Source organism: Bos grunniens, chromosome 9 (genome assembly GCF_055505025.1).
Source record: "Bos grunniens cultivar Pamir isolate PY7600 chromosome 9, Bosgru_T2T1.0, whole genome shotgun sequence".
Taxonomy (NCBI): domain Eukaryota; kingdom Metazoa; phylum Chordata; class Mammalia; order Artiodactyla; family Bovidae; genus Bos; species Bos grunniens.
Window position 1 is genome coordinate 76,277,472 of NC_141173.1, and position 12,718 is coordinate 76,290,189.

The window sequence follows — 12,718 nt, forward strand, 5'->3', positions numbered from 1 at the left end:
GTACAGGAGACACAGGAGACATGGGAGACACAGGTTTAATCCCTGGGTTGGGAAGATCCTCTGGGGGAGGAAATGGCAACCCACTCCAGTATTCTTGCCTGGAGAATTCCATGGACAGAGGAGCCTGGGAGGCTACAGCTCATGGGCTTGCAAAGAGTCGGGCATGACTGAGCACATGGCACATTCCTTAACGGGGCTGTAAATTTCTTGGTGGAACCAACACTGTGAGTTGCCAAGCTAGGAACTGGGTTTGTCTGGGCTTCCTAAATCATGTTGATTGAATTTTGTAAACACCCCTTAAATCATCTATTTTCAAGTCCTCAAAATCTCACCCAAGCAATTTACAAGAGCCTCTTCACTTGCTTCTGCTTTGAGCTTTCCCCTGACTTCACATTTTAGGCTTCTAGTCTGATATCTTCAGTCCCCAGAGAAAAAGTACTAGTCTTTCAGTTGTGTTTGACCCTTTGCGACCCCATGAACTGTAGCCTGCCAGGCTCCTCTGTCCATGGAATTCTCCAGGCAGGAATACTGGAGTGAATTGTTACTCCCTTCTCCAGGGGATCTTCCCAACCCAGGGATTAAACCTGGGTCTCCCACATTTCAGACTGATTCTTTACTGTCTGAGCCACCAGGGAAGCCCAGAGGGAGCTCTCTAAAATGTCAGTGGCTTGTGTCATGCCTGGCTTCAGTGGATTCTCATAAACAATCAGGGTAAATCCAAAGCAGTATACAAATTCCATGAAAAAATACATGTGGAAAATGTTGCATTCTGTCTACATCTTTGATTTATAGTGAATTTTGATGTATTAAAGCTTCTGCGAAGACCTGCAGTTAAACAGACCTCTCTTGTTTTATTTAATTCAGAATATCTCAGATTTATTTAACTATGAAATTCTTCTCTTCCTAATAATTCCTATAAAACTCCGTCAAGCCAGCATTCTCTAGGACACAGTTTGGGAAGTTCATTTGGTGATCTGAAGGCAAAGCTCTGACCTTTGCCTTTCTGAGGGCCCTTAATCTGATCCTCTTCAGAGTGGCTGCATTCAGCTGTTGTACTTGATTAAACACAGCTGATTCAATAACATTTTGGAGCTATATTCTAAAGTTTAGACTTTGAAAATCATTGTACACAATTCAGTGATTTGACATTTAGATGAAGCAAGATTCAGAGAGGGAGATACTTATTCAAGATCACATGGATAATAAACTAGACATTAAATTGCACAAAAATAGCTTAGTACAGAAAATAAAACAATGGCATTTGGGGGGAGCAGGTGAGAACAATGTATATGACAAGAAAATAAATTGGAAAAAGAAAGCAAAAATCAAATAATGATCATCTAAAAATTATTCTTTCAAATAGACACATAATATAAGCTACACCTGTAACCTATGTAATGTAGTCATAATTTTTCCAGTAGCCAAAAGAGTACAAAGAAATAAATGACATTAATTTGAGTAATTTATTATATTTAATTCTACATGTTCAAATTTTCATCATTTCAACATGTAATCAATATTAAAGGCAATGTGATATTTTACATTTGTTTTGAATGAGGTCATCATTCAAATCTGATGTGAATTAATGCACACATAGTATTGATATATCTCAGTTCAAACTAGCCACATTTCAAGTGTTCAGTAGCCACATGTACCTGTAGCTATTGTGTTAGCACAGAGATAGAACCTTTCCATCATTTCAGAAATTTCTATTGGGTCACACTGATCTGAAGTGATGGTTCTCAACTGAGGGTGATTTTGCTCCCCAAGAAACATCTGGCACCATCTGGAGATAATTTTTAATTATCACGAGGCAGGGAATAGTGACATCTAGTAAGTAGAGGCCAGGAATATTGCTAAACATCTTACCATGTACAAAAATTTATCAGGTCCAAAATATCAAAAGTGCTGAGATGAGAAACCCTAGTCTAGAGAATTGGTGAACTAATGAGAAATTGTAATCTATTCTGTACAAAGAATATAATTTCTAGATACTTTATAGTAATTATAATCTCTTCTCTCTTTTATTCATTTAACAAATATTAATAGTTTCAAATAGCAACAGATACTGTGTTAGGACTTTAGAAATATAGACTCATCAGACATCATAAAATATGTCAATGAATAAGCAATAAGGGCTATACTATGCAAGATGCAGAGATGGGGCAAAGGAAGGAGTAATCAACATTGCTTAGGTTTCTCTCCACTACATGGTTAACATAAGATCTATATATAGATGAATGAAAGGGAAAATAAAAGATGGGAAAGAAAAAATGAAATCAAGTCAAAACTAGAGAAATCAGAAGGAAAAAGATTTTTAAGAAAAATAAAAATAGATAGTACAGTAAGTTGAGAGACTGGGAAGGAAATCAGACTGGGAAGGTCAAGTAGAGTGAAATGGAACCTAAGTTACATGTGCAGAACAATAGGAGAAAGGCCAGTGACATTAACCACAACTGTCCAGATTCTAACATCTGTTTGCTCAGGGTCTTCCCTACTCCATTTGCCACAGTCCTCCCTAAAATATCCTATCTACACCTATCTCCAACGAATTTTCATTTTTTTCCATTTGAGAGTATAAAGAGCTTATTTTCTGGAAGGATGTCAAGTTTCTGTATACTTGGGAGTGGAAGGCAGGCCAGTTGGAGATAGAATGGGGTCAGTGTTTGGACAGCAATCTGTCACAAAGCAAAGGCTGTCATAGACAGCCTTGGAGACACAGACAAAGACGCATGGCCATTGTTTTCCAGTGGAGCCTTTAAAGCACCTTGGGGTCGCCATCCTGCATGGGGCCCCAAGTTTCCGTGTCGGACCACCTGCCAGGAGCTGTGCATTGCGCTGACCTCTCCCAACCCAACGTGAATAACTTCCGAGAGGTAGCCCCCGTGAAGGCAGGGGCTGCAAGCCAGTGAAGAAAGAGAGGAGATTTATAGCTCTAGGATATCTTCGCCTTTTGAAAATAAAATGGCACATTAGGGCAAAAGGGGAGTTTAGGGAGGTGCCTATCTCCAGGCATGACCAGTTCAATGTTTATTACCCAGTGCAAAAGCTTGGGTCAGTCCAGGCAAGTCTGTGAAGAAAAGAAAGGATTGGTGTGTTTAGTAACGAATAAACAGAGGCTTCTCAAGACTTCTCTGATCCGATTTTTCAAAAGCCTTATCCCAAATGATTTTCTTTCCCAGGAAGCGGTGTTTTTGCCTGGGAGCCTTGGAGGCACAATACCTCTTGCCAGCATCTAGAAACAGGCTAGGTTCTCCTCTAAAATATCTTGGGATCTACCATCAGTATGCCATTAAAAATCTCCTTGAAATAAAAAGAGAACCAGGTGCTGTGTCTTTTGTGGTCATTTTGATTTTCTAAACTTTAAGAAATTATTTGCCCTCTTAAAAACCCTAATGGCTCTCTTAAACCCCTATGACTCTTTTAGCCCCTGAGAAAGATCAATTCTTTTTTAAAAATAAGATAATGGCCATATTCCTGATGTTGTTCCTACAAGGACAGAGAGTTACTGAACCCCCCAAGTCATCCCTGCTTTTTGATGGCAAACAGGAAAGTGAGGAGATGCACCATCAGAAGATTTCACATTCTTGGAGGACGGGTGTCTTTCTTCAAGTTTTGAGGGAAAGAGAGGAGTTCTGGGCAGAAACACTGAGGTTCAATTTCAGAGTTCCACCGTGGACATGTCTGAGGCTGGACCGCGGAAATCCATACAATGAAAACACAGACAAGGGAGATTTGCACAGCTTTTAACTTAGGTCAAAAAACATGTAATTTGTTAAGTAAGAGGGCACTAACACGTGCCACGTCACGCTGGATTTTCTTGAAAAATAAAAAAAATCACAAAGTTAAACTTTCAGTCAACCTGAAAATATTAGCTTTTTATGGGGGCAGGGCGGAACGAATGGAACAGCAGCCCTTTTTTTTTTTTTCTTTTTGACTGCTCATTTTCTGAGTCTTCTCAGAGAACGAATGATAGGGGAGCGAGGCAGGCAGGAAACAGGGGTAGGGGAAATATTTAGGAAAGTATTAAAGATACAGCCCAAGTAGAAAAGGTAGGTGTCTACAGCTAAGGATCAAAATATATGGCAGGGCACAATGATACATGTTGTTTTCTTAAGTTTGAAATCTTTTAGTTGAAGGAAGAATATGCAAATACTTCTATAGAATGTTATGTTATAGAACATTCTATGGAATGTTATGGACAACCCAGCTAAAAGCAATGCTTGACTATTTCTAACTTTGAAGTGGCAAATACTTTTCAAGAAGTATAAACCACATGCATTTAGAAAGAAGAGATATTAATTATGGAAAAATTTCTTTGTAAACAATAATTTTTTTTTGAGAAAAAAAGAGAAAAGCTTGTCCACAAGCATGATAAGATTAAAGATCAGGATTCGTGGGTATATAAAACACCGTGAGAGATTACAGAATGAGGTTCACATCTGAATCTAGACACCAATGTCTATTAACTACTTTTCATGAAAATTTTTCTCTTATTAAAAACTACACCATAAAATTTGTAAATTTTCCTCATCTGATTTTTAATTATCTTGACTTCCTCCTTTATTGATTATCAGTGTTTTATGCTAATAAGAAAGCCCTATCTCCTCTGTGTACTTTCCCTCTTTTAACCAACAATCATGTGCCTTTTAAAATTAATTTTAAATGAGGAGGATAAGGGGGCTAAGGATATGGAATGAGATATCTCCTGAGGCCAGTGGATACTAGTTTAAATCTGAAACAGACTCTACTTTTCTATCATTAATTATCCTTCCATTACCATTTCAAATATTCTATTTGGTCTCTGAACAGAAAAGTTGATATCAAAAAATAGCAGTTCTATTGATGTCCTGGATTTTATGTTTAGGATGTAACTGATGAGGAAATGGTGGACCAATGAATAATCCTACATTTTTGCTCAAGTGAAAATCCAGAAAGAGCTTACTGTACTTACACTCCCTGGCTTCCCTCTCCTGGTACTGGCAGGAATATGGAGAGAGCTCTGACCCCCAGCATCTGCACAAAGAGTGTTGGACAATGAAAAAGGTCGACTCTTTCTATACAGACCTGCTTTTGTGCTCCATTTGGGGCTTGATCCTTGCAGCCCGAAAGCTCGGTAGATGCCAGGGAGATAGATGTGGTGTGTTTGCCTCATCCAGAGCAGCAGCTGAGCCACTTTCACACAGGCAGGCAGGTACAGCCCAGCCTGGTAACAGATGAGAACCCCTGGGGAGCCCTTGACTATGGAGAATGAACAATGAAAAGAAACCATATTGGACACAGATACAAAAGGAGTCCCCTGCTCCTTTTCTCTCCTCCCTTGTTCCCTTTCTCCCTTTCCTTAGGAAACATCTATGAATGTGGAAAGCTGTCTTTCCCCTGGAAGCATTTGAGTGCCTGGGGGCTCCAGATGCTATTCTATGCAAATAGTTTCCACCCTCTCCTGCTTGGGGAAATGCTCTTTAACCCATCTGCATATCCATTTTCTGTCTTTTCTTGAAGGCACAGGCAAAGGAAAAGATGAAAATACTTCCCAGACAACTGTTTCCAACTGCTTCACTCTGCTTGAGTGGCAATGTCACCCAGCAGAAATGTAGCTGGGTTGCGGTAGCAGTCCACTTCAGGGTACCAAGGCCAGCATCTTGAGTGGAGGGAGGGGAGAAGTTAGGGAGCAAGCCCCAGAAGGGAGAAGGTCCATAAAGTACCCATGAAAAACTTTAAAAATACCAAGTGTTTTCCTCAAACTTGGAGGTAGGGGGTAAAGGTATTTGAAAAGACTTGGCACCAAAATTATATAAGTACTCTTTTTTGGCAGCACCTCGAGACGTGGAGGATCTTAGTTCCCCAACCAGGGACCCAACTTGTGTCCCTGGAGAGAAGGCATGGAATATTAACCACTGGACTACCAGATAAGTCCCTGTAAGTACTTTCAGTGTAACATAATTAGATTTTATATTTCACTGTTAGAGATTATCAGTCTCCAGGACTTGCCTGGTGATCCAGTGGTTGTGACAACCTGGTTGGGACTTCACCTTCCAACACAGGGAATGCTGGTTCTATCCCTGATCAGGGAGCCTCGTGGCTAAAAAGCCAAAACACAAAACAGAAATAATACTGTAATAAATACAAGTTTAAAAATGGTCCATATATAAAAAAAAAAAAAAAACTTAAAGAAAAGACAACCAACCTTTACTTTCCATATTTTCTCTCAAAATATGACAATATGATTTTCTGTTGTTGTTTTTTGTTTTACATTACCTCTTTAAGAGATAAAACCAATTTCATTATTTTATTTGTATGATTTTGCAAAATTTTTTCTTAAGTACAAAGGATGCCAACCCATTACCCAAAATTTGAGGTGATACACTATAATTGTGAGGTAAACCATAGTCCAAAACTGTATGTCAAAGAAGATTCCAGTAGTTTGAGTTTGGCATTTCAATGTTCCTCATTCCTTCAACCTATACTGATATAGAATCAAACTCAGAACTAAAGCTCAGATAATATTTAAACAAACTTGAATATGCCAGAATGTTGTACATATTTATCTCTTCATTAAATGTGAATCTGACTAATATCCTGATGAAATGAGACACATTTATATTTTAAAATATACTTTAGGATAATTACACTGAGTTTTGAAAATTCTGGTAGCTTTATTGGTCACCAGTCCATGCTGATGTTACTTAAAATGAGTAAATAACTCACCATCAAGAAATAAATCCATCTTATATCCAGGAATCCCATCCCAGGGCATATATTCAGACAAAAAAACCATAATTTGAAAGGATACATGCACGCCAATGTTCATTGTAGCACTGTTTTCAATAGTCAGGTCATGGAAACAACCTAAATGTCCCTCAATGGAGGAATGGATAAAGAAGATTTGGTCAATATATACAATGGGATATTAGTCAGCCATAAAAAAGAAGAAATAATGCCATATGCAGCAACATGATGGACCTAGAGATTGTCATACCGAATGAAGTAAGTCAGACAGAGAAAGACAAATATCATATGATATCACATATGTGAAACCAATAGAGATGATATCTATTTATAAATCAGCAGTTGAGTCACAGATGCAGAAAATAAACTTATGGTCGCTAAGATTCAGATACGACTGAGCGTCTTCACTTTCACTTTTCACTTTCATGCATTGGAGAAGGAAATGGCAACCTACTCCAGTGTTCTTGCCTGGAGAATCCCAGGAATGGGGGAGCGTCATGGGCTGCCGCCTGTGGGGTCGCACAGAGTTGGACACGGCTGAAGTGACTTAGCAGCAGCAGCAGCAACCAGCGGGTAAAGGGATTGGGGAAGGATAAACTGGGAGTTGGGATTGACATATACACACTACTATATATAGAAGAGATTACTAATAAGAACCTACTGAATAGCACAGGGAACTATTTAATACTCTGCATTGAACTATATGGGAATAGAATCTAAAAAAAGAGTAGGATGTGATGTTCAGTCGAGCTAAGTTGTGTTGGATTCTTTACGACCCCATGAACTGCAGCACGCCAGGCTTCTCTGTTCATCACTATCTCCCTGAGTTTGCTCAACTGAACAATAGCAACAGTGTGTGTGTGTACAACTGATGCATTTTTCTGTACAGTGGAAAGTGAAAAAGTGAAAGTGAAGTCGCTCAGTCGTGTCCTACTCTCTGTGACCCCATGCACTGTAGCCTACCAGGCTCCTTCGCCCATGGGGTTTTCCAGGCAAGAATACTGGAGTGGGTTGCCATTTCCTTCTCCAAGAGATTGAACCTGGGTCTCCCATGTTGTAGGCAGACACTTTACCATCTGAGCCACCAGAGAAGTCCAGTGGAAATAACTTTTTATAATCCAATAAAATATTTGTTTTAAAAGAGAAATAATCTTTTAAAGGGGATCAGTGGAGATCAAACCAGTTAATCCTAAAGGAAATCAACCCTGAACATTCACTGGAAGGACTGATGCTGAAGGTGAAGCTCCAATACTTTGGCCACCTGATGCGAAGAACTAACTCTTTGGAAAAGACCCTGATGCTTAGAAAGATTGAGGGCAAGAGGAGAAGGGGATGACAGAGGGTAAGATGGTTGGATGGCATCACTGATTCACTGGACATGAGTTTGAGCAAACTGCAGGAGGTAGTCTAGGACAAGGAAGCCTGGTATGCTGCAGTTCATGGGGTTGAAGAGTCAGATTCGACTTAGCGACTGAACAACAAGAGTGCTTTCTTTATCATATTTATCTTCAAGGACACACACATTCACCCAGCCTGTGCTTGAAAAGAATATTCTAATGGAGAGTTTGTGATATGTAAAAACCCCTTGTGCTAAAGTTAGTGAAAGTCTCTCGGTCCTGTCCGATTCTTTGCAGTCCCATGGAATTCTCTAAGCAAGAATACTGGAGTGGATAGCCTTTCCCTTCCCCAGGGGATCTTCGCAACCCAGGGATCAAAATCAGGTCTCCTGCATTACAGGCAAATTCTTTACCAGCTGAGCCACACAGGAAGCCCAAGAATACTGGAGTGGCTAGCCTTTCCCTTCTCCAGCGGATCTTCCTGACCCAGGAATCGAACCAGAGTCTCCTGCATTGCAGGCAGATGCTTTACCAACTGAGCTATCAGGGAAACCAAATTCAGGTCCTGGATCGAATAAAATAATAATAGATTAAAGATGCAAAGTATTGGAAACATGTGCTTCCTTTTGCAAACTCTAGGAGATGGTTAAGGACAGGGAAGCCTGGCATGCTGCAGTCCATGGTGTTGCAAAGACTCACACAAGACTGAGCAACTGAATGACAACAATTTACACTCATGGCAGACATTAATCAATCACGACACTTATACCCTGCTGCAGCCTCAGAATCCTTCTCAAGAATACTCCAGGTACGTGCTAAGTCACTTCTGTTGTGTCCAATGGTTTGCAACCCTATGGACTGTGTGCGGGCTGCCAGGTTCCTCTGTCCATGGGATTCTCCAGGCAAGAATAGTGGAATGGGTTGCCTTGCCCTCCTAAAGGGGATCTTCCCAAAGCAGGGATCAAACCCGCATCTCTTTTGTCTAACCTGAGTTGACAGGTGGAATCTTTACTACTACTGCCATATGGGGCTTCCCTAATACTCCAAGGGATCAGTACTATTAATCAGGCTGCATATAGGGTAAGATGTGCCATTCTTGGAATAGTCCCTTACTCTATTTGTGCCTTGGTTTCTCTATTGGGGAAATGATCCAAAATTTTTAGTACTGTAGGATATAGGATTGCAAATTTCTGGAATGAATTATCAGCAGACATCATCTGAGTTAGGAGAGGATTCAGTTCAGTTCAGTCGCTCAGTCGTGTCTGACTCTTTGCGACCCTATGAATCGCAGCACGCCAGGCCTCCCTGTCCATCACCAACTCCCGGAGTTCACTCAGACTCACATCCATCGAGTCAGTGATGCCATCCAGCCATCTCATCCTTTGTCGTCCCCTTCTCCTCATGCCCCCAATCTCTCCCAGCATCAGAGTCTTTTCCAGTGAGTCAACTCTTTACATGAGGTGGCCAAAGTACTGGAGTTTCAGCTTTAGCATCATTCCTTCCAAAGAAATCCCAGGGCTGATCTCCTTCAGAATGGACTGGTTGGATCTCCTTGCAGTCCAGGTGACTCTCAAGAGTCTTCTCCAACACCACAGTTCAAAAGCATCAATTCTTTGGCACTCAGCCTTCTTCACAGTCCAACTCTCACATCCATACATGACCACAGGAAAAACCATAGCCTTGACTAGATGGACCTTTGTTGGCAAAGTAATGTCTCTGCTTTTGAATATGCTATCTAGGTTGGTCATAACTTTCCTTCCAAGGAGTAAGTGTGTTTTAATTTCATGGCTGCAGTCACCATCTGCAGTGATTTTCGAGCCCCCAAAAAATAAATTCTGACACTGTTTCCACTGTTTCCCCATCTATTTCCCATAAAGTGATGGGACCGGATACCATGATCTTCATTTTCTGAATGTTGAGCTTTAAGCCAACTTTTTCACTCTCCACTTTCACTTTCATCAAGAAGCTTTTGAGTTCCTCTTCACTTTCTGCCATCTGTGTCATCTGCATATCTGAGGTTATTGATGTCTCTCCTGGCAATCTTGATTCCAGCTTGTGCTTCTTCCAGCCCAGCGTTTCTCATGATGTACTCTGCATATAAGTTAAATAAGCAGGGTGACAATATACAGCCTTGACATACTCCTTTTCCTATTTACCTCTATCTAAAAATGAGAAATTACATTTTGCCTAATATTTGAAAACTCCTTCATTTTTAGAAATCCATTAATTTAAAACTATAAATAAATGAATAGCTTTTAAAAAATAATTGTGCTATCTGTTGTAGAGGAAAATCTAGCTGTATCTATCTATCTATCTATCTAGATTTAATTAATTGCTGTCTTCTCTGAAAAGGTAGGTATCACTTTATTGTTGTTGTTGGTTGTTGGTTCACCGCCTAAAACCCTGACATATTCTAGAGTCTTTGACTATGCATTAGAATCACCCATGCAGGTTTTTAGAAATCCCCAAACCCAGGCCGAAACCTGAAGGAATTCCATCACAAGGAGAGACACCCAGGCATCTGTGTGTTTTAAAGCTCTATTCCAATATGCAACTAAGACTGACAAGACCTTATTATGAAAAGAGAAACACCAACGTAAATTGCCATGGCAAGTTCACGTTTTTTTCATGCTAAATAATTTTAACAGTGCATTATACAACAACACTATAATAGGACTGTGAGTTATGAAAGGGGTTGGTGGGTGTGGTGACAGATATTTTGACCATGAAAAAAAATGTTTTTTCTTTGTGTGCCACATTCGTGTACTGGCCTGTGAATGGACTGAATTCAGAAATGAAACACTCCCCTTTTCAACGAGCCTTGCAGTTTGCCAGTGATGAGTACAAAAGTTGAGGAAAGTTTTTATGCCCATTCAATAATCAGAGCTAAGCTGGTGGGATCATATCTCTCAAAAGTGTGGCAAGAGGTATTTAAAAACAAGAGGAAGATTGAAAGCTTGATGCCTCCTAGACATTCACTGAAAGTGAGCTGTTGAATCAAAGCAAATATAACCACCTGCATACAATACATGTATTTAGAGGAAGGATTTATGCAAAGCATCTTGTTGTCCTTGGTGTAGATACCCCCTGAGTCCAAAGCCAGAAATTGGTGAACTTTGGGTCGGCAGCTCAGGAAGCAATGGTTGAGGGTGGAGGACATAGATTTGGGGTCAGAAGAGACTGATTTGACACATTGCTGTGTCACTAACCTTTTTGGTAAGTATGTGCAAGTTACCTGTCCTCTGGGTCTCAGTCTTCTCAATTTTGTTACGAATGATACTTACCTAGAAGCAATGTCGTAAGGTCAGCTGTAAGGCCTGTATAAATGATGCTTGTTGTCATCGCTTTGTGCCTTAGAGCAATCATCACTCTGCTCCAATTTTCCTTTTATACAATGAAGATGAAACTCACCTGCCTTACCAGAATATCCCACAGATGACTAAACAATATCATTATGCAGCTTTTGTAAAAAGAAAAAAAAAATAGAAACACTACATTTTGTCAAATTGTTCAATAAAGATCATTTGTGATTGGATCAAAATTATAAACTAAGCACAAGCTCCAGCCTCCTTTCCTTTCTGAAACTCTAAAAATAATAGATTAAAAAAAAACAACTAATGAAGTCTCAGGAGGTATTATCCAAATAATGAAAAATTGGAAACATTTTATGATTAAATAATTTATGATGTATTTACATTGTGGAAAACTATGTAATTAGTAAACTGTTTCTGAGACTGCTTCAATGATATAGAAAGTGCTTTTTATAAAATGGAAAATGGAAAAAACAGGATAAAAAGCTATGCAATAAAGTCCCTATGAAGTAAATACAAATAAATAATTGGAAAAGCACAGAAAAACAGCCAGATAGAAATATACTAAATCTTAGTTATTTTTAAAAATCTCTAGGTTTTTCTTTTTAATATTCCATTGCATTAAAAAAACCTTTTTCCGCCCCCTCAGGTATATGCTAGGTTTACATTAAAATTCAATGGATAGAGGCAAATAGGTCCCGGGCCAAGGTCTGTCTGATTTATGTTTTAAAAAACTCAAAAACTTCTTATTTAAAGTTAGATGACTGAGATTGTTAAAAAAATACTGACTTTTCCCTCTGGGACAGACATTTGCTTGTTATCCCAAAGATTCATGTCATGTTACCACAAAGTTAATCTAGACAGAAGATAATGTCCCTTCTGACCCAGTGGGGTTTCAGGGACTTTGGAGCCTGGTGATCAGTTTTTAATGACATGGAGGAAATGCCCAGAAAATCACATGTTTTGTGACTGTCAATCAAGCAAGTAAATGAGTAAATGGGAAGAGCCTACTCACTGGAAAAGACTCTGATGCTGGAAGACTGAGGGCAGGAGAGGAAGGGGGCAGTGGAGGATGAAATGGTTGGATGACATCACCAACTCCATGGACATAAGCTTGAGAAACTCTGAAATATAATGAAGGACAGAGAAGTCTGGCATGCTGCAGTCCATGAGGTCAAAAAGAACATGACCTTAACAACTGAACAACAACAACAAAAATTACTCCAACCAAGTACTAGAAATAAATAAAAACTATATTATCTTTTGAAAAAAAATAGAACCTGGCTCATATCATCACAGGCCATCCCACCTGAGACTCTATTTCCTGTTTACTCATTTACT